We start from the raw sequence: 17,689 nt of genomic DNA on the forward strand, positions 1-17,689 counted from the left end.
TCATTCAAAAATACCCTCACAGAAATACACAGAAATACCCAGTTTGGCCAAGTATCTGGTTATCTCATGGTCCAGTCAAGTTGACACAAAATTAACTATCATAAGCCCACCCCTTGTCAACCTGGCACTGTACATGTCTCTTTAAAACATATATGATGTCCAAATAAAGATATTAACAAGATCATACTTCCACCACGTTATACAGCTATCCCACATACAAGCATAACTGCACTAACCCTTTCCCCAGAAAAGGATGGATGCAAAGTCCTTGCATGATGGCCTCTTCTTCTTAATGTCTCATATCTTAAGTAAGTATGTGGGCAGAATGTTATAAAGTAAATTGTGTCTCCCCTCCGTGATCTGTATATTGAAGCCTTATCCCACAATATGACTGTATTTGGAGACAGGGCTTTTAGGGGGGTAATTAGTTTTAAATGAGGTCATAAGGGTGAAGTCCTAATCCAATCAGACTATTTTCATAGGAAGAGGAAGAGACACTAGAGGTCTCTCTCTCCCTGCTCACATAGAGGAAAGGCCATGCAGGTCCATAGCAAGAAGGCAGCCCTCTGCAAGCGAGGACAAGAGGCCTTACCAGAAACCTACCCTGCTGGCTGTTGATCTTCGGGCTTCCAGTCTCCAGAACTGTGAGAAAATAAATGTCTATTTTTTAAGCCACCAAGTCTGTGGTACCTTGTTATGGTAGCCAAGCTGTGTAACACAATGACTATAGCCCTACCTGGGGTATTTCTCACCATCACAGAAGAGGGAATTTATTTAAAATATATCAGTCCAATTATTGTGTGTATGTTCTAAGCCTTTCTGTTTAATTTCCAGGCTGGACAGAGACCTTAAGTGGGGCTTTTTTTAAAAGGAAATCAGAAGACATATGTTCTTGGGTATTTTGAGGGCTGAATTATAAATTCCTTTATGTCTTAGGGGAAGATTTCATCATGTTTTAAAAGCTGCATAATGAACCTGTCAATAGCAGCGAGATGTCTGGAACAGAGAATAGTCAACACATTTTCACGGAGTGTCTACCATATGCTGAACCTCAGAAATATAATGGGGAAAAGGCATGTGCTGTCCTTTCCTTTAGGTAGGATTCTAGTGAGGGACCTAGGTTGTAAGATAGGGATTGGGTATTAATATATCGAAACGTTTAAGGTTGTTATAATAAAGAAACTGACTTTCGAAAGCTCATTTGGAGATTCCAGTAGAAAGCACAGTTACACATAGAGCCTTAACCTGGAAGACACTGCTCCCTAACTAGCAAAGATGTTCCCTTTTTCATTTATCACCTTTGGCTCTAAGCAGGAGTAGCAGATACCATGGCCTGGTTATACTACCATCGCAACATCAAGGCTGTAAAAGACCTGGTTTAAGTCTGGGGGATTTGCAATCCAATAATGCCTAGGAGCTAAACTAGAGTAACAAAGACATTGTGTGTGTGTGTGTGTGTGTGTGTGTGTGTGTGTGTGTGTGTGTGTTTTAATTTATACTACATAATCAACTTTCAGAACCCTAATTTTTTGCAAGGTCCCTATGTTTGTAACAAGGTGGTTTTCATTCTTTCAGTAACACTATTTTTTATTTTGATGAAGTTGAAGCGACCTCTTGAAATACATCCAAGTGTTAATATAACATCTTCATGTGTGCTAATATAACACCTTTGTGCTGTAAGTCCAAAAGAAACGTCAAACAAAGGGTGGTCTGTGGCAACACTAAGGTGTTTCCATTTTTCACTGCACTGCATTCACAGACTTTGGAGATGACCTATGAAGCTATAAATAAAAGGAATACAGTTTTTCTGTAAAACAATTTCTAAACTTTCCAAAAGGTGCAAAGTTAGATTCATTTAATAGATTGGTACAGACTTTCCTTGGGGAAACTAAGGTTTCTCCCCCGCGTTCTCTGAATCAAAAGTTGATAATGCAGAAATATCGCACAAATATCATGACAATATCTTTTCTTTTCTTTTTATTGAATGGTAGTTGTGATTTGAAGAGTAACTTTCTTCAGAAAATTGTGGACACTTCACAGAAATGGTTGAAGCTATTTGGAATCTACAAATTACCTAATGGAACAGGTGAGCTTTATGCCTTTAAAATCGTGTGTGTGCGTGTGTGTTTTATATTTTCTTTGAAGTCTCTGGTACAGAACTTTTCAGCTCGTAATATTTTGTATTGAGCATGAAATTGACTGCTGTTCTTACTGCTTCGTCTTTTCAAAGTCCCCAACATAAAAAAAAAAAAAAATTGAATTTTTGTTACAAGCCCCGAATCCCAAGAACTATACCAGTGCTGCCTTTGTTTCCTATAGAGCCTTTTAAAAAATAATGTATCAACTTGGCTTCTACCATATTACTAAATTCTATCAAGTTGATACCCTTCTAACAACAATAACAACAACAGATTCCCAAACTCCTGGTGGCAAAAGAAGTGAGGAATGGTGAATGGAAACAGTAGGGAGGAAGCTACCAGACAGTGTTAATTTTTTTTTTTTTTTTTTTGCAATGGAGTCTTGCTCTGACGCCCAGACTGGAATGCAATGGGGCACTCTCGGTTCACCGCAACCTTCACCTTCCAGGTTCAAGCGATTCTCCTGCCTCAGCCTCCCGAGTAGAGTAGCTGGGATGACAGGCACATGTCACCACATCCGGCTAATTTTTGTATTTTTAGTTGAGACGGGGTTTCACCACGTTACCCAGGCTGGTCGCAAACTCCTGGCCTCAGGTGATCTGCGCACCTCAGACTCCCAAAGTGTTGTGATTACAGGCATGAGCCACCGAGCCTGAACCAGTGTTACTTTTAAGACAGATTCAAGAAGCTTTAAAACTGATTGAAAATTTAGTCACAGGTAAAAAATATACAGCATGCAATTAGCTAAAAGTTTCTTAAAATAAATCAAAGTCTTGGTATGGCAGACCACACAAAACCTACCATGGCACATTGAGTTATGAGTTGAGGTTTGGACATTCTAGCATGGACAGCTCCCTTCCCCCACACTTCAAACTCCTCTACCTCCTGCCTCCCATTAGCAAAGTCTACTTTCAAGACATATCTTCAATCCTAAACTTCTTATCACCCCACTGTTATCCCTCTCATCCAGGTCTCACCTAGCCTATAACCACAGCCTCCTAAACTGGTCTCTCTACTTATGAGCTTATCCCTACTTCAGTCTTCAGTTATACCTCAATTATCCATACAGCAACCAGAGTGATGATTTAAAGTTGTGACACAGCTCCTGCCACTGATCTTTCAAACTGGCTCACCATCACACCCAGTTTAAATCCAAATCCCTTTCATGGTCTGAAAGCCTCCGCTTGATCACAATCCCTCCCAGTCACTCTCTGCCTTGCTCACTCTGCATGGCCAGAAGTCTTCTTACACTTCCTCATAAAATCCAAGCATGATCCCGCATCAGGACCTTAGCAGCTCCTCTTCCTCTGCTTGGAACTCTTGGCTCATAACTCCCTGTCACTTCGTTCAGGGCTCTGCTCAAACACCTCATTGGCGAGGACTTCCCTGACTAAAATAGCACTTCAGTCACTATCTGCTTAGCCTGATTTATTTTTCTCCATAATGTAATTTTCAATACCTGGCACATTTTACACTTATTTGTTTATCATCTGTCTCCTCCTAAAAGAATGTAAACTCCAGCAGAGTAGGGACTTTGTTTTGTTCACAGATGGATCTGCAGGGCTTAGAATTGTGAATGAACAGTTATTACAGTGGCCTCGTTCCCAGGAGAAACATATGAAATAAAATTATGAAGTGGGATATTGCTTTATAGACAGCTGTTTGGACTGTGAAAACTCCTTGTCAGCACGTTACAAAGTCTCTCCTAACAAAGATAGGGAGGTAGGTAGGAGAGGAGTAGGGTCAAAAAATGAAATAGAGTTAGGGTGTTCCTAATATGGTCCAAGGGAGAAATAATGGTGGTCTGCATGAGGGTGTGGCAGCCCAGATGCAGAGAACCAACAGGGCTTGGTGATGGTTTGAATATGGGAAATGAAAGAAAGAAAAAGAATAAAATTTTTTTCATTTTGTAATTTTTTCACATGAGCAGCTGAGTGTATAGTGGTGCCTTTTGATGAGATGGAGAAGGGTGAAGAAAGAATGAGATGTGTGTGTTTATTTGGAAAATGGGGATCGGTAATAGTACAAGTTATTCCAAACCACCCCCACCTCTACAAACAACGTGCATGCACATGCACACACCTATTTCCCACACTTCTCTGCTCTGCTTTATGGCGGGGGTATGCTCCTGTCACCTGATTTCAAATGGCCTAAGGCAATATGAGGTACCTGTAAGAGGCTGAATAAGAAACAAGTAAGAGAATTTATTCCTTTAGACCCCTCCCTGTCTCACTGCAGCTCTGCCAGTCCCTGCATTCTAGAATGACTGCTTCAATTGGATGGACCTTGTTCTACGGGTTCAGGATTTCTCTGGGTTCCTTTTGCTTCTCTCTAAAAGATTAAAGGGGATAATAGATTTCAATGTTGCTAATCCTAGGATGCTTTAACACCTTCTATTGGCTCCTATAATTCTGCCCACACCATGGTAAAATGTACCTAATTAAATTTTCTTTTTTCTTTCTTTTTTTTTTTTTTTTTCTCATTGCTCAGCCTGAACTGCAATGGCATGATCTCGGCACACTGCAACCTCCGTCTTCCAGGTTCAAGCAATTCTCCTGCCTCAGCCTCCCCGGTAGCTGAGATTACACGCACATGCCACCACACCTGGCTAATTCTTGTATTTTTAGTAGAGACAGAGTTTTGCCATGTTGCCCGGGCTGATCTTGAACTCCTTACTTCAAGTGATCTGCCTGCCATAGCCTCTCAAAGTGCTGGGATTACAGATATGAGCCACAGCTCCTGGCTCTCATTAAACTTTCAATTAAACCTTTTGAGTATGTTAGCTGTCCCATGGTGAAACCCTGACTGTGACAAGAGTCAAGTTCATGTTGATCTGTCTATCAGACATCCAAGTGAAGATATACATAGGCAAGCAGAAATGAGTTGAGAGAGACCCTAAGGCTGGGGAAGTCTGGGATACAGAAAATGTAAGTATCTTCAGCAAATAAACTGGGAGTGGGTGTGTGCACCTGCAGTCCCAGCTACTAGGGAGACTGAGGCAGGAAGATTGCTTAAGCCCAGGAGTTTGAGGCTGCAGTGACCTGTGATCATGCCATTGTATTCCAGTATTCCATCCTAGGTGACAGAGCAAGATGCTGTCTCTTAAAAAACAAACAAACAAAAAAAAAAAAAACCACTTTTTACCATATAGGTGCAGAAGGGCAGAAGGGAATAGTTATCACCTTTTGCTCTCCAGGAAAGCAGCTATCTCCTCTGGGAATCTTATTAGATTCAAGGAAGATCTGGACTACTTCGTCCTCACATTCAGGCAGCCTGACATTCAATACTAAAACCTGAAATCGTTACCCTCCTTCTTTTAAGAGTCTATCAAGACTAATCTCCCCATGCCTCATACCACTGTTTACTTTGGTTATGAACAGAAGCCCAAATCTCCCAGGCATCCATTTTCTCCAGGACCCTTATTTTCTTACTGTTGCGCACTTCCCTATCATATGATTTGATACTTCCCTCCCTTTCAAACTTTTACTTTCAAGCAATTTTAGATTCTAAATTATAAATTATTTACTCTATGACCATAATGAACTTTTCAAAAAATGAACAGTTAGCCAAGAAGAGAACAAAATTAATTCACTGCAGCCATTTGTTCACAATTACAAATGCCACAACACACTTCATCACTGAACAAACTCCATGATAGACATTTGGCCACGGGGACAAGGAGCCAAATTAGACTGATCAATTTTTTACTAATTTGGGTTTGCACTGACATACATGGCCATAAACAGTTAATTGGAGCTATAAATACTTTTGGCTAATTTTAATTAGTTCTGTGTGCAAAATCCCAGGTTGTAATAACTGTGGTGATAACTCTGGACAAAAATTTTAAAATTCCATAAGAAGTTTGTTTTAAAAATTAACCTAGAATATGTTCTGAGAGAAAAAAGAGAGAGAGAAAAAAGAAATTGAATAAAGGAGCAAGAAATCAGAGTATGAAAAGATTAGTTACTCTGTAAAAAACCAATATGATTGTAGAGGTATTAAAATCCCTGTAGGAGATTTACAGAGAAGTCTGCCCTGGATTAGAATTTGATATCAAATAACTTAACTGAAGCCATACAATTTCTGTGTCATTTGTAGTTCAGTTAATAGCATATGTTCCTGGAGGATTACAGCCAATGATTAAGGAAATTAGGTTTTGTTTGAATTTAATTTAGTTATATAAAGCTGCTACTATAATTTACAGCTTTGATATTTAATATTTAATAACCCAGATCTTAGAAGAATACTAGATATAGCTGTGTCATTATGCCTTGAAATATTATTCCCATAAGTCATTTATATATGCTGGCTGATAAGGATGTTCATCAACTAGATGGACTCAACATGAGTCCACTGATAAAGCCAATGCAGTTTTATAGTTTGCTGAGTTCCTTGTATGTTTCCACTCCATTTCCCACACCTGTAACTTACTGAATCATAAATTATCTGGCCGGTCAATTGTCATAATAAAGAAACATTACAGCCTTTTCTTCAACAGCCAGCTGTGAGAACGACTCAACTCTTCCTTCCTCTCACATTTTGCATATCTGTGGCATTTAGTCATTAAAAATCATAGAAATTTCTCATAAATATTGCCCCATCAAAATTTTTTCTTGTTTTCCTTTTGTTGCTTGCATTTTTTTCTCATTCATCTCTTTGACTTTTTATTTTTTTTCCATCATTTTTCTGAGGAAAAATGATAAAATAGTATTGACTCCAATTTTTCTTTTGTGTGTGTGTTTGTGTGTGTGTGTAGACATATGGGTATGTATGTAGACATGTAAGTTTTCTTTTCCTCTAATTTACAAAAACTAATCCTAATTTCTGATTTTATAGACTGACATTTATTTCCAAGTATTCCTATTTTTTCTTCTCATATAAGAATATTTAAACTCCTTTTATCTTTTAGTGTTTCTGAGTTAAAATTTTTATCTCCTTTATTCATGAGTCTTTTTGCTTTTACAGCTACCAGGAATCCTTTCATCACAGCTATTATAGTTTTATTCCCCTCACTTGCCTTTACTTCCTAGTTTAGGCTTCCTTCAAAGACAGGTCAAGTCAGCCCTTACCCTCAATTAAAAAAATAAGACAGAAAATTTAACAAAAAAATGGTGAGTTCATAAGCAACGGTTTCTAATCTCAAAGATTTTAGAGTCTATACAGAGGGTTTACTTGAGAATGCCCAATCTAACAATTTACTTTAGATAGATAGATAGATAGATAGATAGATAGATAGATAGATAGATAGACAGAGAAAGATAGATAGATAGATTGATATGGAGATAGATGTCAAATATTAAAAGTTGACCAGTACTTAAATATGCAAGTTGAACACTCAGAAATTACCTGAAGAGAATGAAGAAATTCATTAATACATTCTAAGAAATGAGTTTCCTTTTTACTGTCTACTTTCCAATTTGGATTCCAACTTGGAGAACATGTTGTAATAATAACAATAATAAATGTTAATAAAATGCTAAATGTTAAAAACAAAATGTTATTATTAATATTTCTTTTTTAAGTACAGTGACGTGCCTAGGTGGCAATCTTGGCTTCACTATTTTATAGCCGTGTGACAGAATAATTTACTCAAGCTCTCTGTGCCTCAGTTTTCAAATCTGTAAAATGAGGATAACAGTAGTACTCTGTTGAAAAAGTTTTTATGTTAATACATGTAAAATGCTTGGAATCATGACTCATAGACAGTAAAATCTCCATAACTGTTAGATATTGTTATTATCTATGTTATTATTTTTGTTGCTACAAAATAAAGCACCGATTAGAAGGAAATAGCAGACCAATGTAAACACTAAGAAACAAACAAGCACCACGGCAGTAACTGAAAAGTATTTACAAAATCTGTATTTTTTAGCAGCATTTTGCATAATTTTGGGGGTAAAAATTCTTTGGTATTCTTTGGAGTAGCCACAACACATATTGAAGTGAGCAGTATAGTATCAACAATCGCTGGCTCAAAAGTTACCCATATGAGTAGTTGAAGGAACATTCCATGTCAAACATATTTGAGATGCAAAGTCCTTTTGTTATCTGAGTATAATGAGCTGCTTCAAATCATGCAAAGCTTGAAGCTCTGGTGGATATTAAAAATTCCATCTCAAAAACTAAAGAAACAGTATGGTTGCAGTAATCTTAAAAAATCGAGCCATAAAGCAGCATCCAGAACTGGATAAAAAGATTCCACATCTAAAAATAGAATATCCTAATTTATTTGAAGAGAATTTCACTGAGTGCAGGGTATATAGAAGACACTGACGTCCACCCTGTGAGGACCGTGTAACAGAAGCAATGGTAATCCTTAATATTTAATATAAATGAAAAGAAGGAGAGAATTTATTATGTTTCAATGAATCATAAAATTAACCAGAACACACCAAGAAAGAGAAAAAGAAAATTCAAAATGTCCAAGAAGAGAAACAACATCTATTTCCTGTACTATGTTTTCATTTGTTCACAAATCAGATTACCATACAATATATACCGGGAGGGGGTAAAAATGTACATAATGACTAATACCAAATAAAACATCTTCCACTAAAGGTAATACAAGCAGAATCTGCAGGATATAGAAATACAGCAGCAGGCACAATAAGAAATGTGGTTTTATGCCAGGCATAGTGGCTCATACCTGCAATCTTAGCACTTTGGGAGGCCAAGAGGGGAGGATCAGTTGAGCCCAGGAGTTTGAGACCAGCCAGAGCAGCATGGCAAGACCCCATATCTACAAAAATTTTAAAATTAGCTGGGCATGGTGGCACACACCTGTAATCCCAGTCACTCAGGAGGCTAAGGTGGGAGGATCACTTGGGCCTAGAGTTTAAGGTTGCAGTGAGCTATGATGACACCACTGTACTCCAGTCTGGGTGACAAAGTGAGAGCCCATCTCAAGCAGAAAAGAAGGAAGGAAGAGAAGCGAAGGGAAAGGAAGGGAAGGGGAGGGGAGGGGAGGAGGGGGAAGAGAGGGGAGGGAAGGGAAGGGGGAGGGAGAGAGGAAGGAACGGTAGGAAGATAACAGGGGAGAGAGGACTGAAGTGGCTAATGATGGGCATTCCTGGGAACAAGACTGCTTGTAATAAGAAATAAAGCAATAGAACCATAGCCAAATTCAGGTCTATTACAAAGCTATTTTCAATTACCTAAAACATTTTAAAAATCCAGATAGTTATAATGACTTAGGAATACCAGTATTTGAGGGAGACAAAATTTGAGTGTGCATCACATCTTTGCCATTTACTAGCTCCACAATCTTAAGCAATCATTAAACTTCCTGAACTTCATTCTTTCCATAAGGAAAATAGATATAATAGTATTTACATACTATAACTTATAGGGGCTTAATAATAGTTCAATTAAATGATACTTTGAAACATGAAGAACTATTGGAATGCAAACTGTTAATGGAATTCAGCTATTCTTAATTTTTCCATTGGTGAAGATATTACTATTTTATCATGTTATTTATGAACAGCTCTAATTGTTAAGGAGAACTCTCTGTTCAATACACGAAAAAAAATGTAACTCCCACACTGGTCTAAGCTATAGCCCCTGGTACATCACATGTGGGGATTGCTCCAGCGTAAGAGACCCCTAAGTGTCTCCGCCATAATGGAGCTTGAGCCTAGACCCATTTCTCCCCCATGGAGGCAGTCGAGCTGAGGGAAAGAAAGAATTGAAAGAAGCTTGAGTTTGCAGAAGTTTATCTCTGGTCCACTGACCTAAGGGCTGGGTGAAAGCTGTGTGGTTTTACTAGGCTTGGAGTACCTGCTCTGGGCTAGTTTTGTGACTTTGTTTACCCTCTATTGATGGGTCCTGTGCTTGTTCCTGTGACTGCTATTTGCAAAGTTAATGGGTCTATTGCCTCTTTGGTGCCTTGCATAGATCATTAACATTTTAACTATAGGTTTCCCCATCCTGATAATGAGACCCACCTGCATGACTTGATTGTACCCATTGTGTGTTTTCCGCTGCCTAAGCTTGTAGCCCGATGGCTTTCTCTTCCCTTTCATAAGATAATGGCATCTGTTCCGGTAAATGAGATGGGACAAAGAATGCTTATGTAAATGAGGTGGGGCAAAAGAATGTTTCTGTGAATGAGTTAGGGCAAAGATATATACTATGTGCACAATAAAGTCACTGGTTTAGGCATTGCTAAATTGGGCAATTGCCTGACCAGCCCTCCAGACTCCAGCTTTCTGTCTCTCTTTTCTTCCGTGCACTCTCTCTTCCAGGTATTGGGACCCTCTTGCAGGTCAAGGGACCCCAGCAGACGTGCCGTTCTCGCAGACCCCAACAATCACAGAATTAAATATATCTATCAACCAATGCTATTTTTTAAATGTTTAATGATCGCTAACCATAATATCCTTTTTACCTCTGTTTATTAGAGAAGTTCACAGGTTGGTTAATTTAGTGGTGTAATGACATCAGAGCTCCAACTGTGCCTGGTTCCTTTATTTATTCAAAATACAATGCAGTTTCTAGGCCTTGGAAATCCTGGTCATTTTTCTCAGATTCTCTTGAGTTTGTTGATATTTTTCTTAAAAGTTGCTGCCTACACCTGTGACATACTCTTGCTCACCCAGGACAGACACATCACCCTCTTCTCTTTGCCAACAGAAGCCTATTGTGTTCCGATATTGGGGAGTATCATACTCAGGAATCCCTGGACCCAAGAGGTGACTGTCGATGGGTTCAAACCAATCACAACAAGTCTATGACTCTGCCATTGTCATGGCCACATGATGCAGTCTTGACCTCTGAGACACAAAAGGAAGTCTTCTGGCAGGGCTTTTAGAAATGTTCGTACTCTTTATAGTAGACCCCAAACCTGAATTCACTCATTCCTGCCCCTGGAATATTTACTTCTGAAATTGTAATGTTTGGAAGAGCTGCAGACAACTTGAGATGATGTTAGGAGGAAACTCAAGAGTATTGCAGAACTACCAAGCCAGGGCCCTTCATCATTAAAGCACTGAATTAGCAGATATTAAGTTTTCCTTTTTCCAGACATTTTTTATGTGAGGCAATAGATTTTGGTTATTGTTTTATCCCCATTGAGACGTGTAGAAGAGTCTGCTGATGCACCAGCACATCCTCTTTGCCACCCTGAGATGATCTGCTGCTGCAATGGTTTCTAGCACTCTGACACTTTCCCGCCTCGAGCACCTGTGGCTCTTCTTCTCTTCCTGAAACTGCAATACTGAAGTCGGGGAGGAGGAATTTAAGCCCCTTTCCCCCATCCTCAAACAATAGAGAAGGAGATTTTGTGGAGGTGGGGGTTAAGCCTTTCCACACCTGGTGGGACATTTCTGAAGCTAGTTTTCTCAGAGGATTCCAAATGAGTCCAAGTTGCATACTGTAGAAACTTGCATATTAATATGACATTTACTGGCCCTTTTACCTTCATTTTCTTACTTTTATTTTTCCTAAAAAATGTGCTCTATTTGATCTTGGGGTCACCTTCTAAATAAATTGCTTAAGCCTCAAACCTTGTCTCAGGGTCTGCTTTTGAGGAGCCTAGCTCAAGATGAGTTGGGAATTCTGTTACTTGCAGCTGAAAGCATTCTAATGCAAATCCTATAGAGCAGCACTGTTCAGTAGAACTTTCTGTGATAATGGAAATGTTCCATATCTGCAGTGGTCATCATAGGGGGTAGCCATGAGCCGTGTGTGGCTGCTAGAACACATGAAATTTGGCTAGTATGACTGAGGAACTGGATCTTTCCTTTCATTTTATTTTAATTAATTTAAATTTAAATGACCACATGTGGCTAGTGGCTACCATATTGAACAGCACAGCTCTAAATGCATTTCAGTAAGAATAGGATGAATGAAACAGCTACATCCTTGCCTTAGACATCCAAATTATATTCCACAACCATATATTTCACACAACAAAGAATTGGGCTAAACCAGGCTTTGTGAAGAATACAAAGATGAATTAAATAAACAGCTTCTGCCTTGCAAAACGCAGTGTAGTCAGGGAGGCACACATACAAGTATAGACATACACAAGATACATGTTACAAGAGTGGCATAAACAAAACACACTTGGATGCACAATTCATTTCTACTGTGGGAATCCAAGAATTCTTCACTGAGGTAGCATTCAAGCTGGGTCTTGAAAATAAATATAATGTCTTTGGGGAGGGACAGAGGAAAAATCACATTTATAACAAAGAAAAGAGACACAGGGAAGCAATATAAACAAGAAGCATGAGAAGGCAAGCAATATGGTAAATCTGGGCTACAGACCAAGACTCTAGGTGAGGTCCAGAGTATGCAGGGCTTTGAATTCCATGTGAACAAACTTAGATTCTTTTTTTTTCTGTGAGTACTAGTCATCAAAATATTTGAACTTGGGTGTTGATGATGGTATTGTCAGTGATATATTTGGTTACAGATGGAAACAATTCGAGACATGGAAAACAGGAGTTTACAGCACTGTAAGAAATAATATTGTTGTTAATTTTGCTTATAGCATCAAGAATAAAAATGAGAAGCAGTTTCAAACCCCTCATAGGTAGACGTGGCAGGTCCTGACCACAAACTAAAAGTAGGCTATGAGAAAGAGTTGGAGATGGCCCTGAAGAGAACATACAGGACAAAAGGTTTGAGGGGGGGAAATAATGAGTCTATTAAGATGAAAGAGATGCTCAGGAGACATCTGGACATACAAATTTTGCGTTTGATGGTCAGCTATGTCAAAAGATGCAGAGTTTAAGGAGGAAAAAGAGTGAAAGGAAGCTCTTAAAGTTTACTCATAGCTCAAGGAGGATGAAAGGGTTTGGAAAAACCAAAGGGAAACAAAGGAATGCACTATATATCTTTCTAAGAATCACATTATGATTTCTGCTAATATTGAGTAAAAGATTGTTATTTATTTCTACTATGATCTCTTGTTGATTTGGATGCATGATTCCCATCTACTGAGCTTCTGTTTATCTATTACTCACTGCACTCAATTTTTGAGTTACTCAATATTTCTGATGGTTTTCTTTTGTATTTTTAGCCTAAGGAAGTTATTTAAAATATAAAATACTGAATACACGGGAAAGCTAATCATTTTCCTGGAAAAGCAAGCAGGATTGTGAAAATTGTGATGTGGGTACTGTGGTGCACTGCCCATATCCCTATTCAAGATCAAGGCACTGATTTCCAGAGACAGAGTGTTGGCTACTGACAGCTCACAGCTGAGTCCTTTCCAGAAACTGCCCTTGGCCTTGCCTGCTACACCCTCTTCTTGGAGGTAGCTTGTATCCATTAGCTAGTTGCTGTAGCTCTTTTGTTTAATTCCCTTCAATTCAGAAGAACTATCCTAGCCTCAGAGCTCCCTATGGGGCCAGCTGAAGCCTCCGTTGTAACTCCATCACAGTTTAACATCTCCCTTTTCATCCTTTCCTCTCTTACAGGTGTTATTCCCATGAGATTCCCAAATAAGCTTCCTGCATGCAAATCTCCATCTCAGCATCTGTTTCCCTGAAGAGGAACCCAACCTAAGATGAATTGCAAATTAAAATCTCAGTGGGTACTTTTTAACTTAAGGAAACCATTTTAGACATCATTTAAAGCATCAGGATTCTTTTTACATTTGAAAAAGAAGATTAATGAGGATGACTTTTTAAAAGTTCTATTAATTTAATCAGCCTGGCACTAGTACAATAATAAAGAGACAAATGAATAGATGAGAATAGATATCTTAGAAACAGATCCTACAATACACAAGAATATATTATATTATCAAAGCCATTGACATCATAAAATATGATAAAGATTAATGGCATAACAAATCAAAGAGAAAGGGAAAGATTATTCAATAAATGGTTCTAGGACAACAGGATGAAAAAAATAAATTTAATTCTTATATTGTATACTGAAATAAGTCCCAGATGGATTGAAAATACTATCATAGTTCAATTTTACTAACAATCAAAGAAGCAAATTTGGGCACCAATGAGATGCTGCCTTTAGCTTGTCATATTGTTGGAAAAGAGTATCTTCACATCCTGTTGGTGGAATATAAGTTGTTATAGCTTCTGAAGCACAATCTGGCACTTACTATGAAAATTTGAAACGGGTATGTCTTTGATTACTTGATGAATATATATATAATATTAATAATATATGTATATATGATAAATTTCACAAACCTTAAGAGTTTTTACAAATTTATATATCCATGTACACGTAAAAATAAATGTCATCATTTCTGTAACCATCACTCTGTGGGGCTCAGAAAATGACACCCTAAAAGTATGGCACTTTCACGTGCTGAGCACTTTGAACTGAAGAACACTGGAAGGGCCTCAAAAGCAAGTTCTCTTTGACCTTCTCTTGCCCTGCTGTCTCCCACTTCTTTCTCCCCAGAAGTGAGTCAAAGCAACGAGAATTTCCCTTCCCAAGGCAAATCATAGAAACTAGAAGCCCTCTCCTCCACAGCAAGTCATAAAACTTAGAAAAGTTACTCTCTCCCTTCTCCTTTGAAGACCCTCATTCCAGAGGAGTCCAGCCCCATACCCAGGAGGAAAGGATGCTATGCAAAGAAGCCAAGGAGAATCTGAACAAATAGGCCTTGCTGGGTTCCTCATCTGAGTCTATCACCATTAATTAGATCATACCCATTTGTCCGATCAGCTTTCTACATGGCTGTCCCCAATCTAAGCACAAAAATAAAGTTTCCCCTCGGGTCTTTGAGTCTTCATTTTTGAAGGCTTCCTTCTGTGTCACAGAAAACTTTGATTAAATAAATTGATGGTTTTCTCTTGTAAACTTGTCTTTTGTTATAGGAGTATCAGCTGGGACCCTTATGATGAGTGAGGAAAGGTATCACACCTTTCTGTCCCTACAACTCAAATGAAGATCTAAAACATTTTCAGCACTTCAGGAGTTTTTCTGGTGCCCTATCCTAGATAGTAACCTTCTCTACCCTCTACAGATAAGTGAATAAGACAGAGACCAGGCTGGGCGCAGTGGCTCACACCTGTAATCCCAGTCCTTTGGGAGGCCGAGGCAGGCGGATCACTAGGTCAAGAGATCGAGACCATCCTGGTCAACATGATGAAACCCCGTCTTTACTAAAAATACAAAATAAATTAGCTGGGCGTGGTGGTGGGTGCCTGTATTCCCAGCTACTCGGGAGGCTGAGGCAGGAGAATTGCTTGAACCCGGGAGGCGAAGGTTGCAGTCAGCCGAGGTCGCGTTACTGCACTCCAGCCCGGCACCTAGTGACAGAGTGAGACTCTGTCTCAAAAAAAAAAAAAAAAAAAAAAAAGACAGAGACCATGTCCTAGCTTGCATAGAGCTTATGGTCTACTGAGGAGGACAAATTGTTGACTTAAGTAAACAACCACACAAATGATTGTTTATTAATAATTGATATCACTATTACAATGAAAAACTCAAAGTATGAAAAGAGAAACGTAATTTAGATTTGTGAAACTGAGAAAACACAAATCTGAAAAAGTAGTCTTTAATGTGAAGAACGAGTAGGAGTTAGTTAGGCAAAGAGAATAGGGAGGAAAGAACATCCTGAGGAGAGGAAACAGTATGTGGCTTGAGTGGGAAAAGAGCTTCGAGGAAATAAAAAATAAAAGTAGTGTTGGTAAGCAGAAAAAAGGTAATGCAGGAAACTGGAGGAACAGGCAGGAGCCAGTCCCTGCAGGGCCTTATAAACTGGGTAAGGATGTGTGTTTTAATCTAATTGTAATGGAAAACTACTCCATGGCTTTAAAGGAAAGTGCATTTTTAAATGATCATTGTGGACCACTGTGAAGATAATGCACTGTTGAGAAGATAGAATTGAAGTTGGGAGCCACTTTTAGGCTATTGTAAGAGATGGTGATGACTTGGACCATAAAAGCAGCTTGGAAACAAAAATACATGGAAATTAAAGATGCATTTTGAAGGTTGCATCCACTGGGCTCAATGACTGATAGGATGAGAAGGGCAAGTGCAAAGAAGATTGTAAATTCATATAAAAGAAAAGCTCTAAAGGATATACATCAAACCATTAGCAGTTATCTAAGATTTGGGTTTGGGAGAGGGGGAAGATGAACTTTCACATTTTGTTCTGTATGGTCCAAATGAAAACGGTGATGGTGGTGGTGGTGGTGGCATTGGTAGTAGTAGTACTAGTAGTAGCAATAACAATAATGCTAAGAGTAGTTCAGAGTTATTAAATTTAGATCTTGCATTATTTATTACATTGTTTAATAGAAATAACATAATTTTAAAAATCATTTATTTGATTTTGTAAGCCAAAAAGTATCTGAGTTTTCTAAACTCTCAATCAGTTTAGAAATTTGTTTTGCCAAGTTTTAGGATATGCCCACGACACAGCCTAAGAAGGTCCTGAGAAGGTTGGGTCACAGCTTGATTTTATACATTTTAAGTGGGCAGAAGTTACAGGCAGATATTATTCAATACATGTTGGTGTATATTGGTTCAGCCTGGGGGGGCAGGACATCTCAAAGCAGGGGTGGGATGGATGTGGATGTTCCAGGTCATAAATGGATTCAAAGATGTCCTGACTGGCAAATGGTTGAAAGAGTTGTTTGGTCTAAAGGGTTGAAATCAGCAGAAAGGAATGCTTGGAGTTAAGATAAGGGAGATTGTGGAAGCCAGGGTTCTTATTAGGCAGATGAAACGTCCAGCTATTAGGCTTCAGAGACATAGATGGTAAATGCCTTCTTATTAGACCTTAAAAGATGCTCTACTCTCCTGATTCCAACAGCTTTGAAGGGTCATTTAAAAATATGTCAAAGAAACATATTTTTGGGTAAAATGCTTTGATTCTTTTCAGAGCCTGTTATTTGTCATGTGATGCTATACTAGAGTCAGATTGGAATTTGGTGCCGTTGCTACAAAGATTCTGTTTTGTCAGTCTTGAGATCTCCTTTTTAATGTCAATGCTGGTCAGTTATGGTGCCTGAATTCCACAGGGAGGAGCATATAATGAGGCACATCTGACCTCCACTTCCCATCATGGCCTGAACTAGTTTTTCAGGTTACCTTTAATGCCCTTGGCCAAGAAGAGGGGTCTATTCAGTCAGTTGTGGGGGGAGCTTAGAATTTTATTTTTGGTTTATATTCTCATAAAATAATTGTTATTCTGTAAATGAAACATAATTCAAATTAAAAGGCAAAAATAAACTGGAAACAATATTATAATAAGTATCACAATGGATTGAGATCACTTCTATATAAAAAGGTCATACAAATTATTAAGGTTTGTATGAGGATTTCCATACCAATCAGCAATTCACAAAGGAAGAAATAATAATATTTAATGGACATGGCAATCAGGAAAATGGGGGCACAATCCCTTTTTTGTTCTTATCAAATTAGCAGAGATTAACTAAAGAAGAATCTGCAGGGGGTGGGGTGTGGAGAAGGAACTCATGAGACAGGCTATCTTAAGCATTCTGTTGTGAGTTAAATTGTTGTGGTCTGCTACTTGGGTGATATAAAAATTATAACCCTGCCATTACAATTTTTATATCCTTTGACTTGAACTTCTACTTTAGGGACTCTGT

General features: G+C 38.5%; 1 long non-coding RNA gene across 1 annotated transcript; it reads left to right on the forward strand.

Moving 5' to 3' along the window:
* Positions 1 to 2,003: 2,003 nt before the first annotated feature.
* LOC105712639 (uncharacterized) lies at positions 2,004 to 14,760 on the forward strand. Its single transcript, XR_002479427.2, has 3 exons — positions 2,004 to 2,086; positions 13,568 to 13,679; positions 14,523 to 14,760. It is a non-coding gene; the product is annotated as an uncharacterized LOC105712639 (long non-coding RNA).
* Positions 14,761 to 17,689: the final 2,929 nt, after the last annotated feature.

Source organism: Aotus nancymaae, unplaced genomic scaffold (genome assembly GCF_030222135.1).
Source record: "Aotus nancymaae isolate 86718 unplaced genomic scaffold, 86718_ANA_hifiasm-v0.15.2.pri h1tg000010l, whole genome shotgun sequence".
NCBI lineage: Eukaryota > Metazoa > Chordata > Mammalia > Primates > Aotidae > Aotus > Aotus nancymaae.